Source organism: Bombina bombina, chromosome 7, assembly GCF_027579735.1.
Source record: "Bombina bombina isolate aBomBom1 chromosome 7, aBomBom1.pri, whole genome shotgun sequence".
Classification (NCBI taxonomy): Eukaryota; Metazoa; Chordata; class Amphibia; order Anura; family Bombinatoridae; genus Bombina; species Bombina bombina.
In genome coordinates this window covers 166,513,904-166,523,487 of record NC_069505.1, presented here as the reverse complement: position 1 = coordinate 166,523,487, position 9,584 = coordinate 166,513,904, and positions in this window count along the sequence as shown.

The following is a 9,584-nucleotide window of genomic DNA, read 5'->3' as shown; positions in this document are numbered from 1 at the left end:
GGTTTATTTTACAGGTAAGTATTTAGTTTTAAATAGGATTAACTTAGTTAATAAGAGAAATATTATTTAGATTTATTTAATTAATATTTAAGTTAGGGGGTGTTAGGGTTGGTGTTAGACTTAGGTTTAGGGGTTAATAATTTTATTACAGTGGCGGCGGTGTAGTGGGGGGCAGGATAGGGGTTAATAAATTTATTATAGGTGGCGACGGTGTAGGGGGGGCAGGATAGGGGTTAATAAATTTATTATAGGTGGCAACGGTGTAGGGGGGGCAGGATAGGGGTTAATAAATTTAATATAGGTGGCGACGGTGTAGGGGGGGAAGGATAGGGGTTAATAAATTTATTATAGGTGGCGACGGTGTAGGGGGGCAGATTAGGGGTTAATAAATTTAATATAGGTTGCGGCGGGTTCAGGGAGCGGCGGTTTAGGGGTTAAACTATTTATTTGCGGCGAGGTGCGGGATCAGCAGGATAGGGGTTAATAACTTTATTATAGAGGGCGGCGGTATAGGGGGGGCAGGATAGGGGTTACTAGGTATAATGTAGGTGGCGGTGGGCTCCGGGAGCTGCGGTTTAGGGGTTAAGACATTTATTATAGTTGCGGTGGGCTCTGGGAGCGGCGGTTTAGGGGTTAATATGTATAGAGTAGCTTGCGGTGGGCTCCGGGAGCGGCGGTTTAGGGGGTAATAACTTTATTTAGTTGCGGCGGTGTAGGGGGGGACAGATTAGTAGTGTTTAGACTCGGGGTACATGTTAGGGTGTTAGGTGCAGCCATCTCCCATAGGAATCAATGGGATGTCGGGCAGCAGCGAACTTGTACTTTCGCTATGGTCAGACTCCCTGATTCCTATGGGATCCGCTGCCTCCAGGGTGGCGGTTTGAAAACCAGGAACGCTGGGCCGTAAAAGTGCCAAGCGTACCTGCTAGTTTTTTGATAACTAGCAAAAGTAGTCAGATTGTGCCGCACTTGTGTGCGGAACATCTGGAGTGACGTAAGAATCAATCTGTGTCGGACTGAGTCCGGCGGATCGAAGTTTACGTCACAAAATTCTACTTTTGCCGGTCTCTAGCCTTTGATAACTAAGGCGAATCAGCCTCGCCACAAATACGCTGCGGAATTCCAGCGTATTTGAGGTTGACGGCTTGATAACTAGGCCCCATAATCAGATCTCATTACTTTATCACATTGTGTACATATAGCTGCTTCTTTATCTTATATCTGTCCGTAAACCAATCACCAATACTTGGAGAGAACAATGGAAATTAACATTTTATTACCTTATCTCTTTAATACCCTACTGGGAGTGTAATTTATTCTACTGGCTGTGTTTACAAAGGTTGGCCTTGAGGCCAAAAACTTTCAGAATAGGTGAGGGTACCACAGGCTAAATCAAATTCCAGTATAAGGGTAATGGAAATGCTTGTAAACAATTGAATACACTCCAGCAGGTAAAGTGGATTATTGGGAACAAATTAAAGGGGAGAAATGTTTTGAGTAAACTGTCCCTATAAGAGAATACACTTTAAAAGAGAGGCTGTTGGAAGACATAACACAAAAAAATTAACCTTTTGTAGGCTTCAGGTGACTTAATTAATGCATTTTTATTATGATGGAAGACCCTTTATTTTTAAGCCACATATAACAAGGGCTCTTGACTTTATCTCCTTGCAACAAAACAAGGTTCTGTTTTCTGTAATAAAAGAACATATATTTATTCTAAATCAGCGTTGCAGAGTTTAAGTTTTTTTATGGCAGCTTGACTCTAAGGTGGGAAAATATTTTATCTGGGATTAGTTTATATGGGCAATTTATTAATCTGATCTTGGGTAGTGGCTGATATGGAATTTTATACTATTCTTTATTTATTTTTTTCGTCCCTAAAATGTTTTTCTTCTTCTAACCATAGATCAGAATTGGCCAGAGATAAACTTTTAAATCTAACTGAATATTTTTACAACAGTGAGTCTCTGAAGACGTGATTTAATGAATCACTGGTGTTTCATGAAAAATAAGAAATATTTTTTATGGTGAATCAAATTTTTTTTAATAAAGATTTAGTAACCAAATTGCTGAAGAACGACGTAAAACCATACCCATAAACCTACCGTAATTATGAAGAAAAATATAGAGGTAAAAGATGAACACATTTACTAGCTTAGTCCCTGTGAAATTGTGTCAAAAAAAGCAAATGATTAATCTGTGAATTTAGCTCACAAAAGACAGAAAACAATAATGGTGTTGTTACTTTTTGTCATTTAAAGAATAAATGAAACCAAATAGGCTTTTCTTATCTATCCATGTTACATTAGAGGAGTTCACGGCCTGCTCTTAGCATTTTCCAACACAGCTGTAGAGTATTTTAAAGCCTATTTTTTAAATAAGTGATGCTCAATTTGTCTTTGATGATCCGAATGATTCAGGTGAGATGGGTGCACTGTCGGGCACTGATTTGCATAAAAATTAATCACGGAAAAATGTAAATTGATAAAATTTTGCCTGGCTTTTTCCCCTGTATTCGAAAAGCCACGGATGTCTCCCAGAAGCAATCATCTCAGTATGGTGCCACATTGGAAGCCTTACAAATGATCACATTTGTGTTGAACACTCACTCATTTAAATGTCAGCATTGATGGGGCGGTACATCACATGGGAAAAAAAGTGAAAAAAATAAATAAATACACAGCAGCTGAAGACAATCAAATTTGAGGGTACTGGTTAGAAATACATGATCTAATGTGAATAAAATACATTAATTATCTTCTTTTTTTTCCAAATTGATAATTGTTTTAGTATTACACCAGAAAAGTCTTGCAATTTATTTGGAATCAAACAAAATGCAGCAGAATAGGTGGCAATTAATCTGAAAAATTATTAAACACTAAAAGCAAAGGGATGTAAAAATATAGATATTTTTTTGTTTCACTTTAACCCCTTCACTGCTTAGCTCTGCATATATTACATGTTTTTAACTTACTGTAATTATATAAAAAAAAAAATTTATATTTTATTTTAGAACTTTAGATACATATAGATATTTCAAAAAGTCAGATCTCAAAAATGTGGTATATTCAAATGCATAAAAGAGCTTGTTTTATTATTATTATTATTATTATTATTATTATTATTATTATTATTATATTTGTAAAGCACCACCCATTTTGAAGAGATACATGTATAGAAATGTCTAGTTGTTATGTTTTGTTCAGAAGAGACACAGATGTAATTAAGAATGAATACTACAACATAAGGTTCTGCATATTTAGAATAGTTTGGACAGTTTAAATGATGAAACAAAAATATTTTTGGGATATGTAAGATTGAAGATTGGAATGAAATATTATAGCTGCATAGTGTATTTAAATCTAACTGGTTCTCATTCTGTACCTGTTATTATTGAAAATAAATCTCGCAATGTACACTCCACCAAAAAAAAATAAAAAAAAATCTACAATTAGTTTAGAAAAACAGAAACGTATATGTTAAAGATGTATATATATATATATATATATATATTTATATATATATATATATATATATATATATATATATATATATATATATATATATATATATATAAAACACCTAACATTAGAAATATGTTCCGTCTCTTAACTAATAATTTTTTAAGGATATTAAACCACAATATTTAAACAATAATTTAAACAATAATTTAATCTCCAATTTAAAATACAGATCACTTATTTTCATAGATTTTTTTTGGTGCTAGATTGTATTTTCTCCTAAACATTATAAAAAAAACATTATATTTGACATTTCATATTGCCCCTTTTACAAATCCAAGTCTACATTATATAACTAGATAGAATACCATGGTTTATTACAATCCCTTAGAATAGACCACTGGTTTTCAAACCAGTCCTCAGACCTTTCTAACAGAGCAAGTTTTGAGGATATCGGAACTAGAGCTCATTTACAAATAAACAACTGATTAGTAAACACGGTTATTTTACCTGCTCTCACCCAAGGTAATCCTGAAAATCTGGCTTGTTAGGGAGGCCCGAGAACAGGTTGGATTTAAGTGGCTTCGCATTAGAGAGTAATGAAAGTCAACATTAAACTTTCATTGTTGAAATAGAGAATTCAGTTTTAGATACTTTTTGAAAATGATTAATTAATATTAATTAATTATTATTATTATTATTATCATCAAATTGACCTAATTTTCTCGCTTTCTCCTATTTAAGAAAACCTTACCTAACTATGCTCAGGAGCATCAGTGCACTACTAGGATCTGGCTCGTGATTGTTGGTTACACCCATATGCTTCTTGTCATTTACTCACCAGATATGTTCAGCTAGCTCCCAGTAGTGCTTTGCTTCTCTGGAGCCGCCTATAACTATATGTTTAACTGCTTTGGAGGTATTAAACACATAGTTAAATGCAAATAATGATAAAATGCTCTAACATATAACATTCTTTTTGCACTTTTATGCCCTGTAACTTCATCAATACTTTACTTGGACACAGTTTGACAGAGGTATTCCAAAGCATCAGGAACAACTCTCTGGGCAGATCTTTGTAGAAATGTTGGACTTTCCTTATTTAGTGCCCTTGACCTCTTGAAAATCGATTTTGCACCCGTTTTACTTTGTATATCTTTTGTTTTTAATGTTATCGTTTTTGGGGCATATTTATCAAGCTCCGTACGGAGCTTGATGCCCCTTGTTTCCGGCGAGCCTTCAGCAGTCTAAAGACCACAGCTCCATAACTTTTCCGCCTGCTTTGAGACGGCAGACAGAAATCAACCCGATCAAACACGATCAGGTTGATTGACACCCCCTGCTAGGGGCCGATTGGACGCAAATCTGCTGGGGGCGGCATTGCACCAGCAGTTCACAAGAACTGCTGGTGCAATGATAAATGCCAATAGCGTATGTGTAGCAGACTTCGTATCATGTCCGCTCGCACATTGATACATATGCCTCTTAGTGTGAGTCAATTTCACATATTTATAAATGCAGTTGCTTCCTGGTTAATTTAAATGCTCTAAAATATAGCCCAAATCAGATTTTTAGATGACAATTGGAGAGCAAAAATATTAGTTCTATAGAGCTCTAACACTCCTCAAGTTAAATTAATAGCGATCTTATCCTTCAGCTCATATTACCAGTTAAAAGTAAAATGATAGTGCACAAGCGAAAGCCTAAATCCCTCACCTAAAGGCTTCTATGGAACGCACTACAAAACTCAGGTCTTGGCTTTTGCGTGAGCATTAACCCAAATGTTTGTTAAACCGAAGGTGCTCTAAGCATATGGTACGTTTAAAAAATAGAAGAAACTGTTTTGTTCTTCACAAACTATAAAATTATATTTTAGTTTAAATCTATCTATCTATTATTAATGAAAATGTGTTAACAGTGATTTAAAGGGATATGGTATATGTCAAGGTGACTGGAAGGGTTTAAAGGAAAGTATAGATGTTTGTGTGACACATTTGATCCCCTTCCCAGTTCAACACCTTGTCATATTCCTTTAAATCCATTAGAAAAAAATCATTTGAATTTAAAACATATTTTCCTTACAATCTATCTGTCTATCTATCTATCTATCTATCTATCTATCTATCTATCTATCTATATACACACATGCTTTTACATACTTTTATTATTGCCCTTCAGGTCTCCAGTTGTGCTACCTTTTTAGTACTGTACTGTGTTGCACTCATACATATGATAATCAGAATATTAACTTATGATAGCTATTAAATAAATTAATGAGTAAAAATGTGTTTTTTTTCCAAATAAAATGTCTAATTATAAAGTTATACAAAATAGCATGAAATAGTTAAATTGTACATAAATTGATATTACTGGTTAAGGGTAGATTACTAGTGAAGCGCAAAATTGCACTTTCGGGAGCTCGATATTTGCACTTCACTCAGTAATACTGGCGCATTTAAATGTAAATGGGTAAATTTTCCCTTTACAGGTGCACGTTAAATTAGTGCTCCACTTGTAATCTAGCCCTAAATGGGGGAAAAACTTAATTAAAAAATAGAAATAGTTAAATTGCACATAAGTTAATATTCCTGGTTAAATGGGAAAAAAAAACTTCATTAAAAAATATTAGTAAATTAATTTACTCAAGACATTTACATTGACCACGTATATTTTTTTTTTATGTAAAGGTCAGAAATAAAATACCCTAGAAATCAGGCAATCCTTTTTTTATAGTTTTTGCTACAATTCTCCTTTTTTTATTTTTTATTATTTTTGCATTTCTATATCTGCGTTTTTGGTTTTTGGACTTGTATTTATTTGTTTTCATAATGTGGCTTCTAAATCTCGTGCACATTACGAATGAGTTCAAAAAATGATAACTTTTTAAATAAAATGTTTAATTATAAAATTTATACCAAATGACATGAAATAGTTAAATTGCATATAAGTTGATATTACTGGTTAAATAAAAATATATTAGTCATTTGTGTAATTACCTTTCGTTACATTTACATTGACTACGTATAGTGTAAAGATCAGAAATAAAATACCCTAGAAATTTTGCTACAGTTTTCCTTTTTTTTAATTAATATTATTATTATTACATTTTTATATTTGACGTTTTGTATTTTATTTGTTTTCATAAGGTGACATCTGAGTCTCCGGCACATTACTTTAGAACAAGAGAATTATAAAATAATATATCTGATTTGGTGATGAATTTCCCCTGTTATACATATTAGATTGAATAATACAATATTTAATGCTTTGTGTATAATATGCTCAATATACATGAGGTGTTTCGGGGGGGGGACCATCGGTGGGCATGATCAGTACTTCTGTAATATGTTTAAATATTGTGTCTGCTGCAAAATCTTCCTGGGATTTTATTTTTTGTTGTTGGCAACTCAAAAATTAAGATGAAAATATGCACTTGTTTTCACAGCTTTTCTAATGCATTGATTGGAAGGGGGCTTGAGTCTAAGCTTTCTAATTACTGTGGCTGATACACTTTGTTGTCAAATATGAAAAAGTCACATATACTGAAATCCTCTTTACGAGTCAGTTTTACCAGTTGATTCTACAAAATTGACTTTTGAGAATTATAGACAGATTTTAAGGTGTTATCATTATCTATTTAGGCTTGTCCTTCTTGCAATGCATTATTTTGGGGCTGAATAAGGTGTTATCATTATCTATTTAGGCACGTCCTTCTTGCAATGCATTATTTTGGGGATGAATAAGGTGTTATCATTATCTATTTAGGCATGTCCTTCTTGCAATGCATTATTTTGGGGATGAATAAGGTGTTATCATTATCTATTTAGGCATGTCCTTCTTGCAATGCATTATTTTGGGGCTGAATAAGGTGTTATTATTTATTTAGGCACGTCCTTCTTGCAATGCATTATTTTGGGGCTGAATAAGGTGTTATTATTTATTTAGGCACGTCCTTCTTGCAATGCATTATTTTGGGGATGAATAAGGTGTTATCATTATCTATTTAGGCACGTCCTTCTTGCAATGCATTATTTTGGGGCTGAATAAGGTGTTATTATTTATTTAGGCACGTCCTTCTTGCAATGCATTATTTTGGGGCTGAATAAGGTGTTATTATTTATTTAGGCACGTCCTTCTTGCAATGCATTATTTTGGGGATGAATAAGGTGTTATCATTATCTATTTAGGCACGTCCTTCTTGCAATGCATTATTTTGGGGCTGAATAAGGTGTTATTTATTTAGGCACGTCCTTCTTGCAATGCATTATTTTGGGGCTGAATAAGGTGTTATTATTTATTTAGGCACGTCCTTCTTGCAATGCATTATTTTGGGGCTGAATAAGGTGTTATTATTTATTTAGGCATGTCCTTCTTGCAATGCATTATTTTGGGGCTGAATAAGGTGTTATCATTATCTATTTAGGCACGTCCTTCTTGCAATGCATTATTTTGGGGCTGAATAAGGTGTTATTATTTATTTAGGCACGTCCTTCTTGCAATGCATTATTTTGGGGCTGAATAAGGTGTTATTATTTATTTAGGCATGTCCTTCTTGCAATGCATTATTTTGGGGCTGAATAAGGTGTTATCATTATCTATTTAGGCACGTCCTTCTTGCAATGCATTATTTTGGGGCTGAATAAGGTGTTATTATTTATTTAGGCATGTCCTTCTTGCAATGCATTATTTTGGGGCTGAATAAGGTGTTATTATTTATTTAGGCACGTCCTTCTTGCAATGCATTATTTTGGGGCTGAATAAGGTGTTATCATTATCTATTTAGGCACGTCCTTCTTGCAATGCATTATTTTGGGGCTGAATAAGGTGTTATTATTTATTTAGGCATGTCCTTCTTGCAATGCATTATTTTGGGGCTGAATAAGGTGTTATTATTTATTTAGGCATGTCCTTCTTGCAATGCATTATTTTGGGGCTGAATAAGGTGTTATTATTTATTTAGGCATGTCCTTCTTGCAATGCATTATTTTGGGGCTGAATAAGGTGTTATTATTTATTTAGGCATGTCCTTCTTGCAATGCATTATTTTGGGGATAATAAATATGTTTTCTAGTCCCCTTCCTATATTTTATGTACGTAGCTTATCCACATTTACTACCTAATGACTCAATAGCGGCTATAGGCACATTATATCCAGACCATCAGCTCCTGATATTGTCCCTACATGTTATAAGTTCTGTTGCAGGCACAACGAAAATACCATAAGCTAAGTAGATAATTAATACACTTACTGGTGTGGGTTAAAAATAAAGTAAAACATAGCAGACTCTAATGGATGGAAATTACATTTTTCAAAGTTGTATGAATTGCTATCCCCATCTAGTGGTAGTCAAGAGAAGGTACATGTATACGGTTGGAGTTAAATGCTTACAGGATACTAGTTAATCATTTAGAAGAATTAAACAAACACTTGGAAGAAATAATTATTAATTGTCTGAACCAGTTAAAGGGACAGTCTAGTCAAAATTAAGGGCATGTCATTTTAAACAACTTTCCATTTTACTTTTATCATTAAATTTGCTTCATTCTTTGGTATTCTTTGTTAAAAACTAAACCTAGGTAGGCTCATATGCTAATTTCTAAGCCCTTGAAGGCTGCCTCTTATCTCAGTACATTTTGACAGTTTTTCACAGTTAGACACTGCTAGTTCATGTATGCCATATAGATATCAAATGCATGTCTGTCAAAAAAAACTGAGATAAGGGGGCAGTCTGCAGAGGCTTAGACACAAGGTAATCACAGAGGTAAAAAGTAAATTAATATAACTGTTGGTTATGCAAAACTAGGGAATGGGTAATAAAGGGGTTGTCTATCTTTTTAAACAATAAAAATCCTGAAGTAGACTGTCTTTAATTTGCTATACGGCATTAAAACAGTGTTTGTCCTTTATGTAATATTACAGCATTATTTGCATTGTATCCCAATTTGCTTCTTAAAAGTGATGTGGAACTTTATCATTTTATTTTCTATTTCATCCATTCTGTACAACATGTTTTAAACATTACAGAAATCATTTTGAAAAATAAGTATTTAGAAATGTAACATATTTACATTTCTTTTCACATTTTAAAAAAGTGTCTTGGCATTTGAAGCCATTGTAAG